The sequence below is a fragment of the Nicotiana sylvestris genome, chromosome 2 (assembly GCF_000393655.2).
Source record: "Nicotiana sylvestris chromosome 2, ASM39365v2, whole genome shotgun sequence".
NCBI classification, from domain to species: Eukaryota; Viridiplantae; Streptophyta; class Magnoliopsida; order Solanales; family Solanaceae; genus Nicotiana; species Nicotiana sylvestris.
Window position 1 is genome coordinate 67,613,906 of NC_091058.1, and position 11,457 is coordinate 67,625,362.

The window sequence follows — 11,457 nt, forward strand, 5'->3', positions numbered from 1 at the left end:
AACTAAAAACTGACCCTATTCTCTAGCAGTGACCCTTGAACTTAAGGAGAACTAAAGACTAACAACTTAAGAAAACTAAAAAATGACCCTATTCTCTAGACGGGACCTATGAACTAAAGGAAAACTAAGATTAACAACTTAAGAAAACTGAAGTGACCCTATTCTCCAAGCGAGACCCCTGAACTTAAAGAAATCTAAAGACTCTTCCGACTAGGGAGAATGCCTTGGAGGTACGATTATTCTCAATTAGGGAAAATGCCTAGGATGTAATGGTCTTCTAAAATAGGAAAAATTCTTGGGAGGTAATGATCTTCTAAACTAGGGGAATGTCTAGGAGGTAAAAACCTTCTCAAACAACTTTTGTGCTGACAAATTTGGGCACGACACCTGAAAAATTCAAGCTTCCAAGCTTTGATTTGGACATAGTATCCGTCCTTGTTTCAAACACAGAAAACTTGTGAGTTTAAAACATGGTGGTTGGTTTGTGGCCTTGACCTTGAGGGAGATTACTCCTACACTTGCCATGATCACTTTGATTTCAACTTGGAAGACCTTGCTTGTTATTGACTAACCACTTCTCTATCAACCCTTACCACGGAAAATACCTCTGATCCATTCAAGCCCAATAGCCTCTCTTTGTTGCATTGTGCTCATGAATTGACATTTACCGAACCTTTGCATTTCACATGAATCCTAAAGCACACCAATTATCACCAACACAGTTCTCATACTACTTTTTCCTGACTTATGCCACTTTAATGTGCTAGCCAGACTCTGCTTTATAAAATTGGAAAGCTTGTAATAAATTTTGAAGTCAGTTCTCACTTGTTCGAACAAAGCAGACTCAAAATAGGGCTTAAACAAAGCAAGATGAACATATTAAGGGGACAATAGAAAGAGATAATATCTAACCAGAGAGTTACAAAATGGATGTGGATACCAACTCTAATGACCATGACACACATTTTGGATTAATCGGCCTAATCTGTCCAGTAAGTCTAATTTTTAGTTCTTGTCATACCTTCAATATCTAGAATTGGGCTTCGATGATCCAAGTGTTGTGGAAGATTCACAATTCTCATTCGACTTGTGGTGCCCTAAAAGGTTTTCACCATTATGCCTCTCTCATTTTTTTCTTTCTCTCAACTCACTATCACCTTATGGTGCCCATGAGGGTTTTCATCAATAAGACTCTCTAATTTTCTTTTTCTTTTCATTTCCTCTAATTATGTAGATGACAAGGCATTAACCATGGTAAAAATATATGTTTCTGGCATGTCTAAATCGGCACTCTCAAAGATTATTTGGAAGGTCTTTTTGGACTTTAATGTGGCTTTTGGACAAGGTTAGAAAGAAAGGATATTATAAAGGCTCGAATTAAAACTAAGACAAAATAGGGTATACTTTACAACTTTTGGAACCGTCTTTTATAGAAAATAAAACTTCTGCACCCAATTTCTTGTGAAGTGAGAAATTTTAGAATCTTTAACTTGGTATGACTGAACACTAGAGTAAGGTTGCCTTTGTATCTTGTTTACACAAGAATCAAGTCGAACATAGTTCAAAAAAATACTTTCTTTATTTTTTCCATTTTTTCTTCTTTATCTCTTTTTTTTTCTTTTTTCTTTTTTTCTTTTTTCTTTTGGAGTGGACTTTTTAAAACAAACCTATGGGGACATGAACCTTTTTTAATGACTCAAACTTGACTCCAAAAGAGGGGAGGTCAAAGAAATCAACACAGTCTCAGAAGGGTACCGAAGGGTATAAAGTGTTTGGGTAGCTGAAAAGGGCCTCCCAATCTCTGAAAATGCAAAGTACAACACATGCAACTTGAGGATGAAAAATGAAGATCATGCACAATATTTTTTTTGCAGTATTGGCATTGATATCACAGATATGCCTTCAACCTTTCTTCAATGTCTTATCAAGTACAGAACTCGTATTGGGTGATTTCTTCTTCACAATGGGTGTCCTCTGTCAGTTTGGAGCAAAATCCCTTGGCTTTATCTTGTATCTTGAGATGCATTTTAACTCAAAGTTGCTTGCTTCAAATTGTCTGGTATGCACTCTATTATAACAAATTCTTGTCGTCCTCTTAACTTCCCAAACTATCTACCTCAGTTTTACACAATTCGGGGTTTAAATAATCTCAAAATGTTTAAACTTTTACTTATTTCATCAAATTCCTCTATATTGTCTTCAAAACATGTTTCTATCACGACCCTAAAATCGACCCGGTCGTGATGGCGCCTACCGTGAAACTAGGCCAGCATATACAACTCCCGAATTAACCATTTAATCAATAACAATCATTTTTAAGACTTTAATTAATCAGATATCTCATAATATAAGTCAAAATGAACAGTGCAGAATAAATACATAATCCTGACATCTGGGTGTCACAGGTCACGAGCATCTACTAAGGTCTGAATACAACAAAGAGTCTAAAAATGTACTAAATACAGTCTAAGGAAGACAAGAGGGAGAAAAGCAGTGTTGCGAACAACGAGCAGCTACCTCGCTAACTCCGATGACTCTGTCACTGAGTAATCAACACCCTCTACCGGGTTCAGAAATGCCTAAATCTGCACATAAGGTGCAGAGAGTAATGTGAGTACGCCAACTCAGTAAGTAATAAAAGTAAATGAAAGTTGAGCAGTAAGAAAACACGAAACCACGTTATAACACTAAAATAAATGTAGATCATTTCCAAAGCAGTACACAAATCATTTACCTCGTAAATCAAGCTTAGTTTCAGTAAAATCTTTTTAAAACAACTTTCAATGGTTTCAAACGAGTGATAAAACAGTGAGTATAAATGATAGGAAACGTAAAAAAACCCTCGGGCAAAACAAGTACCATAAACAACCCCTCGAGCTTAATATGAACAGAACTAGCCCCTCGAGCTACCTCAATATCACTAGTAATCAGCTCCTCAGGCATAATGTGAATCATGAACCGCCCTCTGGGAAAACATGGATAAAAAATAGCCCCTCGAGCAACAACATAAAAACAACAGCCCCTTGGGCTACATCATATCACTCACACTGGGTATCCGCATTCACAAGGGGTGTATAGACTCCGGGAGGGCCTTTTATGGCCCAAGCACAATAAAAAGCCATCTTGTGGCATAATCAAACAGGCTCTCGTCCTCATAACAAGCCACCTCTTGGTGTAACAAATCAGGCCCTCAACCTCATAATCATAAATCAGTACCATATTGCTGCGGTGCGCAGCCCGATCTCATAGTATCCTTACAACATAGGCCATCGGCCTCACTCAGTCAGAAATCTCTCATGCCACTTGGGCAACAGTAAAACATAATGCTCAACTCAAAATGTCAAAACGGAGTAAATATGGTTGAGTTATGAAAATAGTAGAATACACCATGATTGAGTATAAATATGAAATCAACACAGTGAGGAATAGTAGTAAAAATATCCTAAGGGTCCAAAACAGTTGGCACGAGGCCCAAATATGGCATTCAGCCCAAAACATGATAATACTTTACAAAATACAATGATATCAAACAATTTTTAATCAAATACGTGGTTTAATAGTCATACGGGACGGACTAAGTCACAATCCCCAACGGTGCACGACCCCACACTTGTCATCTAGCATGTGCGTCACCTCAAAGTAGCACAACGATGTGAAATTCGGGGTTTTATACCCTCAGGACAAACATTTACAATCATTACTTACCTCAATACGGTCCAATTTCTAGTCTGTGATGCCTTTGCCTCTCGACTCGGCCTCTAGATTCTCCAAATCTAACCAAAAACAGATTTATACCATCAAAATATGCTAAGGCAACAAAGCCCACTCGAAAATAACCAATTCACATCAAAATTCCCGAAATTGGCCAAACCCGACCCCCGAGACCATGTCTCGAAATTCGATAAAAATCATATCAATAGAATCCTTACACTCTCACGAGTTCGTACATACCAAGAATATCAAAATCGAACTTCAAATAGCCCCTCAAATACCCAAAAGAAATTCTCAAACTTTTCCTCCATTTTTCCCCAATTTCCACTCTAATTTCTCAAATTAAATGATACAATTCAAGACTAAATCATGGAATTAAACCAAATATGAGTGAAGAATACATACCCCAATTGCTCCACTAAAAATCTCCTCAAATTTCACCTTTTCCCGAGCTCTCTAATTGTTTTTGTGATATTAGACTTAAACCCTCGATTTTGAACTTGAACATTCTGCCCAGTTATTTCCTTCATCGCGATCACGAAGCACAAAAAGGACTGCCCCTCATAACAACCTTACGCGATTGCGGAACAACACATGCGATCGTGAAGCACTTCCTAGACAACTCACACGATCGCGACCATCCCCATGCGATCGCATAGAACATTACTTTCCACTTCTCACCAGCTCACTTGTTTCTACGCGAACGCGGCCTTGCCCACGCGTTCACGAAGCACAATTTTTCAACCAACCGCGATCGCGACCTGACCTCTGCGATTGCATAGAGAAATTCTTCACCCCTGCCCAACTGAGCCTACACGATCGCGAACACTCATATGCGATCGCGAAGAACAAAAATGCCTGCAACTGAAACCAAAAAATCTGCAACTTTGCAAACATGAACTTGATCCGTTTAACCATCCGAAACTCACCCAATGCCCTCGGGACCTCAACCAAACATGTCAACATATCCCATAACATCATTCAAACTTGTTCCAACCTTCAGAACTCTCAAAACAACATCAAAACACCAAATCATCATCGAATTCAAGCCTAAGAATTCCAAAAACTTCCAAATTTCGCTTTCGATCAAAAAGTCTATCAAACCTTATCCAAATGACCTGAAATTTTGCACACATGTCACAAATGACACAATGGACTTACTCTAACTTCCGGAATTCCATTCCGACCCCTATATCAAAATCTCACCTATCAACCGGAAAACACCAAAATTCCAATTTCGCCAATTCGCAACAAATTTTCGTAAGACAAAAAAAATAAACTGCAAAAAAATAATATGAAGAAAAAGTGATTTTATTGATAAATATTGGTGAGTACAATTCTATGTATCCCTTTATTCTTCTCTCTAAAATTCTCCATGATTCGAGGGCTTGAGAAGCGTCTTTCTCGAATGTATGATGATGCAGACCTCCTTGTGATGTATGTAATCGACAAGAACATCGAGCAACACTTTGTTGTTACGGGTTCATCTCCAGGAAGAACTCCATTTATCACTCCTTTGTCAAAGAACTAAGCACTTGATGATTGATCTCTCTGTTTGTGGATGCCTTCACCAATTACAGAGTGTTCTTCACCAACTCTGAATGTCCTATGACGACCCGGCCAGTCGTATCATGAGTTACCACTTTGTTTCCCCCATTTCTACTTCTTATTGCTTTGTCTACCAGTTTTATATGTGATCAAGCTGGTTGGCTCGGGTTTAGTAAGGATTTGGTAAGGCTTGAGATATTTAGTCTCTTTTGAGGGAGCTTAAGTTGGAAAAGTCAACCGGTTATTGAGTTATGTGTTAGAGGGCTTGGATGTGAATTCCGATGGTTTGGATAGCTTCGAAAGGTCATTTGGTACTTAGGAGCATGATCGGAATGTGTTTTGGAGGTCCGAAGTGGATTTAGGCTTGAATTAACGAAGTTGGTATTTTGGCAATTTCCGGTTGATAGGTGAATATTGATATAGGGGTCAAAATGGAATTCCAGGATTTGAAGTAGTTCTGTTGTGTCAGTTGGGATGTGTGTGCAAAATTTCAAGTCATTTGGACGTGGTTTGGTTGGGTTTTTTATCAAAAGCGTAATTTAGAAGATTTTGGAATTCTTAGGCTTGAATCCGATGCGAATTGGGTGTTTTGATGTTGTTTTGAGTGTTTCGAAGGTTTGAATAAGTTTGAATGAGGTTATGGGATATGTTTGCATGTTGGTTGAGGTCCTGGGGGTCTCGGGTTAGTTTTGGGTGGTCAATCGGACAATTTTATGTTGTTGGAAATTGCAAAAAAACTGCTTAAGTGTTGCAGAGAATTTGACCTTCACGTTTGCGAGTAGGTCCTCGCGTTCGCGAAGGGTTAGTTGAGGAGGCTAAGATTTTAGCTTTCGCATTCGCAAGGAAGGCTCCACATTCGCGAAGGGGCTGGGAGGTGATCCATCGCGTTCACGAGGTGGAGTCGCGTTCGCGTAGACGAAATTGGTCAGTTGGGTTTGAGGTCGAGTTGTTCATCGCGTTCGTGAGAGAGGGAGTGCATTCGCAAAGAGTTAGTCTAAGGAACCACCGCGTTCGCGATAGGCATGTCACGTTCGCATAAGAGGATTTTTGGTCAAAGTCATTTTGTGCTTCACGAACTTGAGTCGTTGATTGCGTTCGCGAAGAAGGAATTGAGGCCTGGGCAGAATGTTTAAATAGTCATCTTGTTCGCGATTTTGGGGTTTATTTCCAACTCTTTTGAGCGGTTTTAGAGGTTTTTGAAGAGGATTTAAGAGGGATTCAAGGGGAACACTTGGAGGTAAGATTCATGGACTTAATACTTGATTCTAATGTGAAATCTACCTAATTAATCATGGAAATTAAGCTTAAAATTGAAGAACTAGGGCTTCAAATTAGAGACTTAGAATTTGGGATTTGAGGGGTTGTTTGTGGTTGGATTTTGATGCTTTTGGCATGAATGAACTCGGGGAGTGATAAGTAGTCCATTGATATAAATTTTATCAGAATCCGAGATGTGGGCCCGGGGGTCGGGTTTGGCCAATTTTGGGATTTGTGTTGTAATTTAATTTCTTTCGAGTGGGCTTTGTTTCCTTAGCATATTTTAATGGTTTTGCACTGAATTTGGATAGATTTGGAGCATCCGGAGGCTGATTCGTGGGGCAAAGGCATCGCGAGCTAGAGATTTGGACCGGCTAGAGGTGAGTAATGATTGTAAATGATGTCCTAAGGGTATGAAACCCCGGATTTGCACATCGTTGTGCTATATTGAGGTGACACACACGCTAGATGACGAGAGTGGAGTCGTGCACTATTGAGGATTGTGAATTAGTCTGTCCTGAATGACTATTTTACCATGTATTTGACTAAAACTAATTTGTTACCATCATGTTTTGGGTTGAATGTCATATTTGGGCCTCGTGCCAACAATTTGAACCCTTAGGGGCTTTTTATTGATATTTCCTCAATGTTTTGACTTTGTACTTGAACTTAGTCATGCTATATTCTACTGTTTTCATAACTCGGTCATGTTTACTTTGCTTTAACACTTAAATGATATTTTAAATGATATTTTGAGCTGAGTACCATGTCTTATTGTTGCCCAAGTGGCTATGAGATTCTGACTGAGTAAGGCCGATGGCCTATATTGTGAGGAAACACTGATTATGATTATGAGGCCGAGGGCCTGAGATTGGTACGCCACGAGGTGGCTTATTGATATGAGGCCGAGAGCCTAGAGATGATGCCACAAGATGGCTCGATATTGTGCTCGGGTCATAAGGGGCCCCTCCAGGAGCCCGCACACCCCCAGTGAGCGCGGGTACCCATTGTGATGTGAGATATAGCCCGAGGGGCTGGTATTGTTCTGAGATTTTGCTCGAGGGGTAGATTTGTTAACATTATACCCGAGGGGCAATCCTTTATGTGTTTATATTTCTTATTTTCATGTCATTTACTTGCTTAAATTGTTAAAAGGCATTTTTATGAAGTTTAAACTGAACTCAATACTTTACACCTATTTAATGCTTCACTGTTCCTACTGGCTTTTACTGCTTCCTTATAGCCTGATATATGCCTTACGCGATTTCATATTTCTCAGTCATTATTTATGATTATTACTTACTGCGTTGGAGTACTCACTTTACTCCTTGCACTCCGTGTGCAAATTCAGGCGTTGTTGATCCTGCTCGTAAGGGTTGAGAGCTCCCGGCAGATTTCAAAGTTCACGAGGTAGCTGCTCGGCGTCTGTAGCCTCGCGTTTCTCCCCCTTTATCTCATTTATTTTGCCTTATTAGTGACTTTGTGATAGCTTTGTAGACTTTTCAGACTTGTATTAGAATTGATAGATGCTCATGACTGGTGACACCCCGGTATCGGGTTGTGTTGGGTTTGTTTTTCCACAATTTGTACTGTCACTGCTTACTTTTGGATTTTATCATGTTTAAGACTAAATGTTTATTTCTTAATTGCTTAAAAACGAATTGGAAATCTGTCGGCTGGCCTTATCTTCACGAGATGTTCCATTATGACCGGGTCTGGATTTTGGGTCGTAACAAGTTGGTATCAGAGCCTAGGTTACATAGGTCTCACGAGTCATGAGCAGGTTTAGTAGAGTCTCGCGAGTCGGTATGGAGACGTCTGTATTTATCCTCGAAAGGTTGCAGAAACTTTAGGAAAAACTTCATATTCTTGAAATTCTTATCGTGCGACTTTATCGATCAGAGTACTAAACTTCTGTTATTATATTCTCTCATAGATGGTGAGGACACGCGCTACCCGGTAAGGATGGACGACCACCAGTACCACCAGCTGTGGCCACTAGGGGCCGAGGACACGATCGTGGTTGCGGTAGGGGTAGAGGTGTGGCCCGCACATCAGCTAGGGCAGCATCTGCAGATCCACCAGTCGTCCCGGTTCAGGATCAGGTTCCAGTTGTGGACGCTCCAGCAGCACCAGCTATGCCCATTATGATTCTGAGTCTTCTGGAGGGCTTGGCTCAGATTCTATCAGTTTGCACTAGCCTAGCTCAGGCGGTCTAAGCTACTACAGCCGCAGCTACTTCTCAGGCCGGGGAAGGCACTCAGACTCCCGCCGCTCGCACACCTGAGCATGTCGTGCAGGGACTTCAGACACCGGGGGCACATTCAGCCCAGCCGGTTGCAGCTACTCAGGACTATGTAGCTCCTGCCATACTAGAGGACGAGTAGCGTAGGTTGGAGAGGTTTGGTAGTCTTCAGCCTCTGACCTGTAGTGGTGCAGAGGGTGAGGATGCCCAGGGTATAAGTGTCAGAGGATGCTTCGTACAGAATGTATTTTGGAGACCAGCGGGGTCGCTTTCATTACTTATCAGTTTTCTGGAGCTGTCTTCACTTGGAGGGAGGATTTTGAGAGGCGTCGGCCTGTTGGTGCAACACCCCTTACCTGGCAGCAGTTCTCCGTTCTCTTTCTGGAGAAGTATGTGCCATAGTCTCATAGAAAGGAGTTGCGCATTCAGTTTGAGTAGTTGTGTCAGGGAGAGATGACTGTGACGCAGTATGAGATGAGGTTCTCCGAGTTATCTCATCATGCGATTTGGTTGGTTCCGACAGATAGAGAGAGGATTAGGAGTTTGTTGATGCCCTCACTTATCAGCTTCGTATTCTCATAACTAGGGAGAGGGTGACTGGTGCTGTCACGACCAAAATCCCATACCCGGTTGTGATTGCGCCTCTCGTGAAGACAAGGTCAGCCGACACATCTCCAATTCGAAGTTAAACACCTAAACAGCAATAAAACAGGCTAAAACATGATTTAATAATTTTAATCAGCGGATAATATCTAACAATGTGGAAGTACAACCCAAACACAGGCTGACATCGGGGTGTCACTAGTCATGAGCATCTACTACAACTGTCTAGTCACAACAAGACCGAAATGGTCGGAAAAATCACAAGAATACATAAGGAGGAATACAGAGGGAGAAAACAGAGTCGCGATCGCCAGGCTACTACCTTGCTAACTCCAATGAAACTGCCACCAAGCTCAGAAAATACCTAAATCTGCACACAAGGTGCAGGGAGTAAAATGAGTACTGCCAACTCAGTGAGTAATAAAGGTAAATAACAACTGAGCAGTAAGAAATCACGTAAAACATATCAACATGATGTACGGAGGCAGTATAAAACCATTTAAGAATAACAATAAAGTTGTGAAATCTCTTAAAAACATCTTAGCTCAGTTCAAACTTCCTTTGAAAATGACTTTTCAATAGTTATGCAAATGAATGCAAAACAATTAGCGCAGATAAGCACAGAAATCAGCTTATCGGGCACAAACACTCAATCAATAGGTAATGCTAGGCAATTAAGAAGATAAACACATAAAGTTTTGCCCCTCGGGCACAAATACACAATCAACAGGTAATGACAGGCAATTAAGACAAAGTAAACACATAGAAGTTTCGCCCCTCGGGCACAATCTTAGAACAATACCAGCCCCTCGGGCTATATCTCACATCAAAATGGGTACCAGCGCTCATTGGGGGTGTGCGAACTCCTAGAGGGACCCTTTACGGCTCAAGCACAATATCAAGCCATCTGTGGCATCATAACAGGTCCACGACCTCATATCAATATCAAGCGACCTCGTGGGGTACAGTCTTAGGCCCTCGGACTCTTAACCAATATCAGTGTATCACCACTGCAGCATGCAGCCCGACCCAAAAGATATCCTCACAATACAGGCCCTCGGCCTTACTCAGTCAAAAATCACATAAGCCTCTCGGGCAACAGTAAAATAGTGTTTCTCAGCCTAAAACATCTTTTAAAATATCATTTAAGTCTTAAAACTGAGAAAGAATGGCTGAATAGTAAAACAGTGGAAATTATCAGGACTGAGTTCAAGTAATAAGTCAAAACGGTGAGGAAAAATATCAATAACAAGCTCCGTAGGGTTCACATAGTTGGCACTAGGCCCAAATATGGCATTCAGCCCAAACAATGATGATAACAAATAGTTTTCAATCAAACACGCGGTAAAATCATCAATTGAGATGGACTAAGTAATAATCCCCAACGGTGCTCTACCCCACGCTCGCTATCCAGCGTGTAAGTCACATCAACATGGCACTACGATGTGCGATCCGGGGTTTCAAACCCTCAGAACATCATTTACAATCATTACTCACCTCGAAAGCGAATAAATCTCTAGCTCGCGATGTCTTTGCCCCTCGAATTGGCCTCCACGTGCATCGAATCTATCCAAAATCAAAACGAATACGTCACAATATGCTAAGGGAACAAAGCCCAAGCGAAAACAATCGAAAAGTACCAAAATCCTCCAAATTAGCAAAACCCGAGCCCCGGGCCCGCTTCTCGAAATTCAGAAATTTTTACATCAATGGGTTCCTTATCTCCCCACGCGTTCATGCATACTAAGAACATCAAAATCCATCCATAAATAGCCCTTCAAATCCCAATTGTTTGGTTTCATAATTCAAGCCCTAGTTCTTAATTTCTAGGATTATATTTCATGATTTTCTAGGTGGAATTCACATGATAATCGAGTTTTAAGCGCATGAAACTTACCTCCAAACATTTCCCCTTGAATCCCTCTTCAATTACCTTCAAAAACCCTTCAAAACGAGCAGCTATGGTGGAAAATACCCCCACCTTCGTGAACAAAACGTCTTTAAAACATTCTGCCTAGGCCTGAAATTCCTCTTCGCGAACGCGCTCCCCCCATCGCGAACGCGATGCCTTAGCTTCACCAACCTATGCGAAC